General features: G+C 43.7%; 1 non-coding gene across 1 annotated transcript; it reads left to right on the forward strand.

Annotated features, from left to right (window-relative positions):
- The first annotated feature begins 4,095 nt into the window (after positions 1-4,095).
- Trnam-cau (transfer RNA methionine (anticodon CAU)) lies at positions 4,096-4,169 on the forward strand. The gene has a single exon. It is a non-coding gene; the product is annotated as a tRNA-Met (tRNA).
- Positions 4,170-9,249: the final 5,080 nt, after the last annotated feature.

Genomic DNA, 9,249 nt, shown 5'->3' on the forward strand with positions numbered 1-9,249 from the left:
AGAGAAAAGAGACTATAGCATTTTCAGTTGTTAAACCGTTTCTAAAACCAAACTGTACATTTGACAGCAAATTATGTGAATTTAAATGCTGCAGTAACCTTGTATATACAACCCTCTCAATAACTTTAGCAAACACTGATGGCATAGAAATAGGTCTATAATTGTCAACATTATCCCTGTCTCCCTTTTTATAAAGTGGCTTCACTACCGAGTACTTTAATCGGTCAGGAAACCGACCACTCCTAAAGGAAAAGTTACAGATATGGCTAAGTACTGAGCTAACATACGTGGAACAATACTTCAGTATTCTGCTAGATACCCCGTCATATCCATGAGAGTTCTTGGTCTTTAGTGATTTAATTATTAACTCAATCTCCCTCTTGTCAGTATCATGGAGGAGCATTTCAGGTAACAGTCTCGGAACACTTTTTTCTAAGAGCGCTATATGATTCCCTGTTGGGACTAGGTTTCTATTTAGTTCACCTGCTATATTCAGAAAGTGATTATTAAGTACTGTACATATATGCGACTTATCAGTAACACGGACATCCCCACTACGCACTGATTCTATATTCTCGACCTGTCTCTGCAGACCAGCCACTTCCTTTACGACTGACCATATGGTTTTAATTTTATCCTGAGACTTAGCTATTCTATCTGCATACCACATACTTTTTGCCTTCCTAATAACTTTTTTAAGCACCTTACAATACTGTTTGTAATGGGCTGCTGCATTTAGATTTTGACTGATTCTAACGTTTTGATATAATTGCCACTTTGTTCTACAGGATATTCTTATCCCTTTAGTCAGCCACCCAGGCTGCCTGTTTGTGCTAGTACCCTGTTTTGAACGTTCTAACGGAAAGCAACTTTCAAAGAGCACGAGAAAAGTCTTGAGGAAAGCATTATATTTATCGTCTACTGTATCAGCACTATAAACATCTTGCCACTCTTGTTCCTTGATAAGGTTTACAAAAGTCTGTACAGCAACTGGATCAGCTTTCCTAAAACGTTGGTAACTATATTTAACATGTGTTGCAGCACAAAAAACTTTTAGACTTAAAATTTTTAATGTTGGTGGGCAAGCCTTTTCCAGAGGTCTTCAGATGCTGCAATAGTTCTGTAGTTTCTTGAAACCGTCTGTGGCAACTGAAGAAAATGTTATTAACATCCTCCTCACAGCCACACACACTTGAAGAATATGAGGCAACGTTGAGGCAGTAGGGATATAGCCGTACTCTCCCATGATTGAAGTGAAGTCGTGACATTGGCACTCTAAAGTTTCTTACGTCTATCTGCAAGTTTAGTATGAAGGATGTATCGGAGATTAGGCACCACTGTGGTATCGTTAAAAGACGCTGAGCTCCCGTGGCTTGTCCCACAGCACTTTTTGCACTGATTCAAATGTTTCTTGTTAAGTTCGCCAGTGGTGAAAGCAAATTAAGGTCATCAGCAGAGTAGCGATATCTGTACTGAGACCTTTGTTTTTCTTTAGACAGTAAATGGGTGACGGGGCTGTCGCAGTTTATTAGACGTGAGATCACGTGTGGCGGGCGGCATGGCTGCCTGAGTCACAAGAGCAGAGTACGGCCCGCTAGCCGACGCACAGGGGGTGCCTGGCGTTTTCGCCTTTTCCTCGCGTGGCCAGCAGGTTGTCTCCGACGTGGGCAGTATTTGGACCAGCGCCTTGCAAATCGTACTGGTGCACTGGGGCCCGCCGCTCGCCTACCACACGACGCCGAACGGCTGCATTGTCGGTAAGGAGAATTTTTTAAGAACTGCGTCGGTCCGGAGAATCTTTAGTATCTGCGTCCAGGGTTCTTCGACAGTTGGCGCCCACGTAGACCACTGCCGTCCAGTGGCCAGGTTCAGTTTCAGGCCTATACTTCCCCACACATAAACCAAAAAATGCCATCCGATTGGTCAACCGAAATGACGTCCTCTGATGCATAAAAGCACTCTCCAGATTTGGCAGGACGACCCGTGATAAGAGGAAAATTTGTTGTAATGGTCTGGAGGGGAAAAGTGTGGCAGAATCTAAGAGTATGATTGGTAGCTGTTTATGTTTCCTCCCTCGATTGGAGACTTTTCTGTGGGGCGGGTACAAGGCGTTAATCTGTCGGTGTGAAGGTGAAGTGACAGGGTCGGTTATTCGTTTCTGGATGGCCAGAGAGATCAGTCGTGTTTCGCTTTTGGAATGCTAGAGTGAACGTTACAGTTCTTCACTTCCTGTCAGCCAGAGTGAAGGTGACAGCAAGAATCAGAAGCATTACTGCAACGGAAGTCTTAGCAGAACATGTCTGTTACCACTTGGTGACAACAGTCGGATTTGTCTGTCGTTTCGGTCGGGTCTTTATGCACGGGTCTTTCCAGGTTGTCTCTGGGAGGCAGTCAGCATTTAATAAAGTTCAGCAGCTGCAACAGCATCTCCGTGCTCCGAGCTGTCGGGGCGCCAACAGTCTTGTAGATGGAATGTATTAGCAGCACCGGCGCCGTAGTCTAATTAATTTGACCCCTCCCAGCTTATGCTGTTGCCTTGTCGCCATACACAGGAACGGCCTTCATATGTGATCTGTATCAAGGGCTCTTACTCCCGATCAGAATTGTTCGTAATAGGGATAACCTGGTAATGCATACTCTCACTCACAAACTTTGTAGGACTCTGTAATGTGGTAGTTGATACTACTCATATACGCGTATTCAGCCAACATCTCATTAACCAAGTTACATTGTTCTTATTTATATTCCGCTCAATATTTTCGTCTGGTAATATTTTAGGAATTCTTCCAATAAATCACTTTCTGATACCAAAATCTTTCTATTCTTCAGTAGCTGAATGAGACATTTATTATCAGGGCCCTTTGCCAGATATGAGTGATCAGCTATCAAATTACTATAAACAGAATTAGAATTATGTCGAAGGTGCAACTCTTAAACTAACCACAAACAAGGCCATATTATAGTTTCCTCCACAAACTGTCTGTTGCAGGTTAGTAACTGTAGCAGTTAAAGGGGGGGGGGGGGGGGGGAATTGGGTGTTTTAGCCTAACTAATACGAAATTCCTTAACGAATTTGGGTGACATGTCCACATCTCAACCCCGGCACCGCGAATAATAAGGCGACCCGTGCCCAGGGTTATTCCAGGTTGTCTCTGAGAGGCAGTCAGCATTTACTAAAGTTCAGTTTTTCCTCTCCCTACATTTAATTCCACCGTAGTATATAACGCTGGCGCGAATTTACTGTGTTGTCCTCGTTATTTAGCTATGGATTTTTTGTTTTTCATGTGGATGTGGTTTCTCCACCACATTCCATATATTCTGTGTGTTGATATCCGCCACTGTTAACAGTTTTTTTATCAATTTTCGAGTTGATGATAAATGATAATGCAAATTGATGTGAAAAGTTTTATTGGGAGACTAGGAAGCGTAACATAAATTTTAAAATTTTTTCCAAACGTTGTGCACTGCATGTTTTGGTTTGTTGCCTATTCACGTGAATGTTAACGCAAAGTGATGCTAGGATGAGACGTAATGGGATTCAGTCCGGAAGGTGTAGTGTGATGGACAGAACACAAGTTATGAACGAAAATGGGTCACCAGATGAGCTAGTTCACATTCCCTCGGAACAGGATGATAGAAACACTGATGTGAGTTACGATTCAGTATCTGGTTACAAGCGTAGAAGTGAACGGAACATTATGGGAGAACAAGCAGACGGAAGCAACAAAAGGCCAATCTTTCCAATACGATGTAGCAGCGCACGGGACTCGTGTTTCGTGTCACCAATCGGTGCTCCCGAGGCTAGCAGGTGTCGAATTTACTATTCCAGATTTTTGGAGAAATATAAGAAGCAACAAGAAAGAACAGATACCATCTTCATACAGTTAAATCTAACTGGCCATTTTGACGTCCTTCTGTGCTGGATGCACACGCATTGCCCCAACTCTTACGGCACTCGGTAAGATTGTCAGCCGCGAGTAATGAGTGTAATGGCCAGGGGCACTACGAATGTAGTGTGTTGACATTAAGTTGGAAATGTGAGTCTCACGGGGAGCGTGCCATGGATAAATCCCTGCAGTCGCACTATCCTCTGTACCCTTGGTGGCTCAGATGGATAGAGCGTCTGCCACATAAGCAGGAGATCCCGGGTTCGAGTCCCGGTCGGGGCACACACATTCAACTGTCCTCCTTTATGTATATCAACGTCTGTCGACAGTTTATGGTCTCGATTTAATTATTTCATTATACGTAGATTTCGTTAGCAGAGAAGAGGAAGGCTGGCTTAGCTAGGATGGAAGCGTCAGTCACCAAAAGAACCGCCGTAACGGCAAATAACAGTGCCAGGCTAGCGAAGCGAACTTTAAGCATTAATGTGTGTGCAACTGAATCCCTCAAAACGCAGAGACGAGAGCATGTTGCGGTACCTCACAGAGATTAACGAGTGTAGAAGAACATGCTGCGGGTACCTCACAGAAATTACAGAGAATAGAAGAACGCGCCTTTCAAACAGAATAAGCAGTACAGAGAGGCGCTTTGCACTCGGATCCTACTGGAGTGGCAGAGTGAATCGTGTCATCGGCTCGCCGTGTGTGGGGTCAGAAAGAGGAAGCGTATCATAGCACAAGCGCTATGGCAATGACACCGATCTCTTGCACAATTACAGCCCACTTACGGCGTGCATTGCGGAGCTGAAATACCAGAGGAACTCACAGTTGGGGTCGGTCAGTACAACCAAGCAGAGGTATTTGGACACGTAGGGCAGAATAGGATGTGTGACTGAAAGCTTAGCGCGAGCACAAGGACAGGACTGGACTTCGGTTATATACAATTCCTGTCAGTGCTAAAATTCCATAATTTTCGGGGAAACGGAAGTCCGCTCCACGCGAAAGTTTGTCTGTCTCAGTTTGCCACTCTTTACCGGGATCATGGTCACTAGAGGCAAAACTGGAAATTATGTACGGCGATATTGAAGATCCAGCAGCCGTGAAAATGCCCGGGGTAGTGGCAAACTTCCGACCATTCCAAGTATTCAAAGACGTTTTTCTCTGAATATACTGGCCACGGGAAATGCAAGACCGAATAAAACAAGAAATTACCCTATGCCCAAACCTCGAATGGTCATGGTATAATAGTCATACGAAACTACTAGAAGAGCCAACAAAAAATAATCAGTTCTTCGACGCGCCACACAGTGAGAATGCAATCATCCGGCTCACCTTCTCTAACCTACCAAGTAATGATCAGCAAAGTTAAAATCTTCTGGGTTGATAGGCCACGTCACATTTCCTCTAAAATAATCGACGTTTCGACCCCTCTTCTGGGATCTCCTTCACGATCTTCCGGTGTCCACTGTGGCTAGAGCACTGTCAGAGACTAGTGTCGCTTTCTCTTATAAAAAGGAGTTTTCCTGCGTTTGTGCTGGAGAAGTGGGAGAATTGGTTAAAATTGTATGGCTACTATTGGCGGGCCATCGTCATAGGCTAATATTCCCGCACTTATGCAGAAGAAGGGGCACTATTTGCAAAGCTCTTATGGATACTATTGGTGGCCCATCGCCATTGCATAGAAAGGTACTATTACTCACTTACGCTGGATAAGGGTTATTGGTTGAAATTCCTCCTACTGCTACTGATTGGCCGTCATCATTGGCTATATGCGAAACAGACAGAGCGGGAGAGGGGAATGTTTACCCAAAATATTTCTGTCCGCCGAGGTGACTTGCAGCATGTTGTTTATGTCGCTCGCACGCTGCGGCCGCATATTCACTTCTTTGTTTCCGTTGGAAAAAATGCTTTATTTTTTTTTCACTAAAGAAAGATCTCTGGATGCCATTTTTCTTTAAAATTCTACTTATGCGGTCAGTGACTCCAATAACGAATGGTAACCTAACGGAGTGAGAAGCGGTTCCTCGTCATTCTTATTAGCATGATTACTATTCGGCCTAAAAGCCCTGTCGATTGAACAACTATCATAGCCATTTGCCTTCAATATCCTCTTTAAAAACTTTAACTCCGATTCCAAGTTGTCGTCATCGCTGATGCGGAAGGCACGTGAAGACAGACTATTGAACCCTGCTTGCTTCTGGGCTGGGTGGAGATGTGCGATGTGGCATGTAAAAACCTGTTTTTGTTAGTCGGCTTCCTATACATTCTGTGACCTAGAGTGTTATCAGACCTTCTGTATACTAACACATCTAGGAACGGGAGACCGACCAGACTCTCAACCTCTATGAACAGGCCGACGGCCTTGATATGGGCTCACCCATTTCCCCAATTGCAGTTGACATTTTTATGGAACACCTTGAGCAACAGGTATTAAGTAGTGTTCCTTTGAAGCCTTCTTGTTTGCTCCGCTATGTGGATTATACATTTGTTATATGGCCACAAAGCGAAGAAGAACTTCATGCGTTCCACAATTTCTTAAATGGGATTCACCCCGAAATCAAATTTATCTTGGAGGTTGAGAGTGAGGTCGGTCTCCCGTTCCTAGATGTGTTGGTATACAGAAGATCTGCTAACACTCTAGATCACAGAGTGTATAGAAAGCCGACTAACACAAACAGGTATTTAGATGCCACATCGCACATCTCTACCCAGCCCAGAAGCAAGCAGGGCTCAACACACTGTCTTCACGTGCCTTCCGCATCGGCGATGATAACAACTTGGAATCGGAGTTAAAGTTTTTAAAGAGGACATTGAAGGCAGATGGCTATAATAGTTGTTCAATCAACAGGGCTTTTAGGCGGAATATTAATCATGCTAATAAGAATCACGAGGAACCGCTTCTCACTCCGTTAGGTTACCGTTCGTTTCTGGGGTCACTGACCGCATAAGCAGAATTCTAAAGATAAATGGTATCCAGACATCTTTCTTTAGTCAAAACAAAATAAAGGATTTTTTCCGACGGAAAACGGATGCACCTGATTGCCTCCACAATGCAGGCGTCTATCAAGTGACATGTGGCTGCGGCAAAGTGTATGTAGGCGAAACGCCCCTTTTTAAGAGAATGCGACACTGATCTCTGACAGTGTTCTAGCAACAGTGGACACAGGAAAATCCTGTAGAAGATCCCAGAAGAGGGGTCAAAACGTCGATTATTTTACAATAAATATGACAAGGCCTAACAACCAAGAAGATTTTAACTTCAGTGACAACAGCCACGAAATCCAGAAGAGTTACATAAATTAGTGAGTGTAAAGTGAGTGGAAAGGTCGACTGTAACCTTGTGATATGTTCTTTATTTTGGTACTGCCAACGATAGAATACAGTACTGCAAAACATAGCCCCACCCCTCCCTCCCTGTCAAGACAAATTTATCGTTACCCAATCTTAAGACCTCAATTAACTGTGTGCTGTGATGTTTAATAGTTTTGGTATTTCCAATCTTATCAGTGTCTTACGTTTTTCTTCCTCCTTTAGTTTTTATACAATAGAGACCACTGGACAAACGATATCTTTCCATGCCTCACAAGCATCTAAACATTTTTTTTGTTTTTAAATTTGACATGTTTTTTTAAATGATTCGTCAAGATAATTCTATTTTTTTAACATAAGTTTTTGGTAAATCAACCAAGAAGGATTCCTTCAATGGGTAGCCTCTTTCGGAGGATTTCATACAACACTCACTGCCAAAGACTTTGCATTACTGAAAAATGAAATCTTTCTTTTTTGTTTCATTCTTTCTTATGTATATTCGATGCCTATATTGCAACATAATTAGTTCTGTTTTGATGCTGTTGTTCTGATATTTCTAATTGTCTCATATACTTCGATACATAATTATGGTTGTTTTTCACCTCCTACAAAATGTCACGCTATATAGATGCCACACAAATACTGATACGTTTCATTACGCTGTCGTGCGTCTGAGAGCTGAATAGTTGTTGCAAATTTCCTGTATCAAGTGTTGAATGTCACCTGCATTCCATGTACGATCCTCATTTGGTAAGGGGTACTGTATATGTGTGTCTCTGAAGGTTGAACTGTTGTAATAAGGACATTTCCCTTTTTAGAGGATGTCGATTGGGTTTGTGTTGGGTACACAAAAAATCCCCCCCCCCCCCCCCACCATGAACCATGGACTTTGCCATTGGTGGGGAGGCTTGTATGCTTTAGCGATACACATTGCTGTACCGTAGGTGCAACCACAACGGAGGGGCCAGACAAACGTGTGGTTCCTGAAGAGGGGCAGCAGCCTTTTCAGTAGTTGCAGGGCAACAGTCTGGATGATTGACTAATCTGGCGTTGTAACATCAGCCGCAACAGCCGTAATACTTTCCGAGGACATGTAGCTTTACAGTATGATTAAATGACGATGCCGTCCTCTTGGGTAAAATATTCCGGAGGTAAAACAGTCCCCCATAAGGATCTCCAGGTGGGGACTACCCAGGAAGACATCGATGTCATCACAAACAAAACTGGCGTTCTACGGATCAGAGCTTGGAATGTCAGATCCCTTAATAGGCCGGTAGGTCAGAAAATTTAAAAAGGGAAATGCATAGGTTAAAGTTAGATGTAGTGGGAGTTAGTGAAGTTCGGTGGCAGGAGGAACAAGACTTCTGGTCAGGTGAATACAGGGTTATAAATACAAAATCAAATAGGGGTAATGAATAAAAATACACTACTGGCCAATAAAATTTCTACATTACGAAGATGACGTGCTACAGACGCGAAATTTAACCGACAGGGAGAAATACTGTGATATGCAAATGATTAGCTTTTCAGAGCATTCACACAAGGTTGGCGCCGGTGGCGACACCTACAACGTGCTGACATGAGGAAAGTTTCCAACCGATTTCTCAGACACAAACAGTAGTTGACCGGCGTTGCCTGGTGAAACGTTGTTGTGATTCCTCGTGTAACGAGGAGAAATGCGTACCACCACGTTTCCGACTTTGATAAAGGTCGGATTGTAGCCTATCGCGATTGCTGTGTATCGTATCGTGACTTTGCTGCTCGCGTCGGTCTAGATCCAATGACTGTTAGCAGAATATGGATTCGGTGAGTTCAGGAAGGTAATACGGAACGCCGTGCTGGATCCCAACGGCCTCGTATCACTAGCAGTCGAGATGACAGGCATCTTATCCGCATGGCTGTAACGGATCGTGCAGGCACGTCTCGATCCCTGAGTCAACAGATGAGGACGTTTACAAGACAACAACCATCTGCACGAACAGTTCGAAGACGTTAGCAGCAGCATGGACTATCAGCTCGGAGACAATGGCCACGATTACCCTTGACGCTGCATCAC

Source organism: Schistocerca serialis, chromosome 7 (assembly GCF_023864345.2).
Source record: "Schistocerca serialis cubense isolate TAMUIC-IGC-003099 chromosome 7, iqSchSeri2.2, whole genome shotgun sequence".
In the NCBI taxonomy this organism is placed as follows: domain Eukaryota; kingdom Metazoa; phylum Arthropoda; class Insecta; order Orthoptera; family Acrididae; genus Schistocerca; species Schistocerca serialis.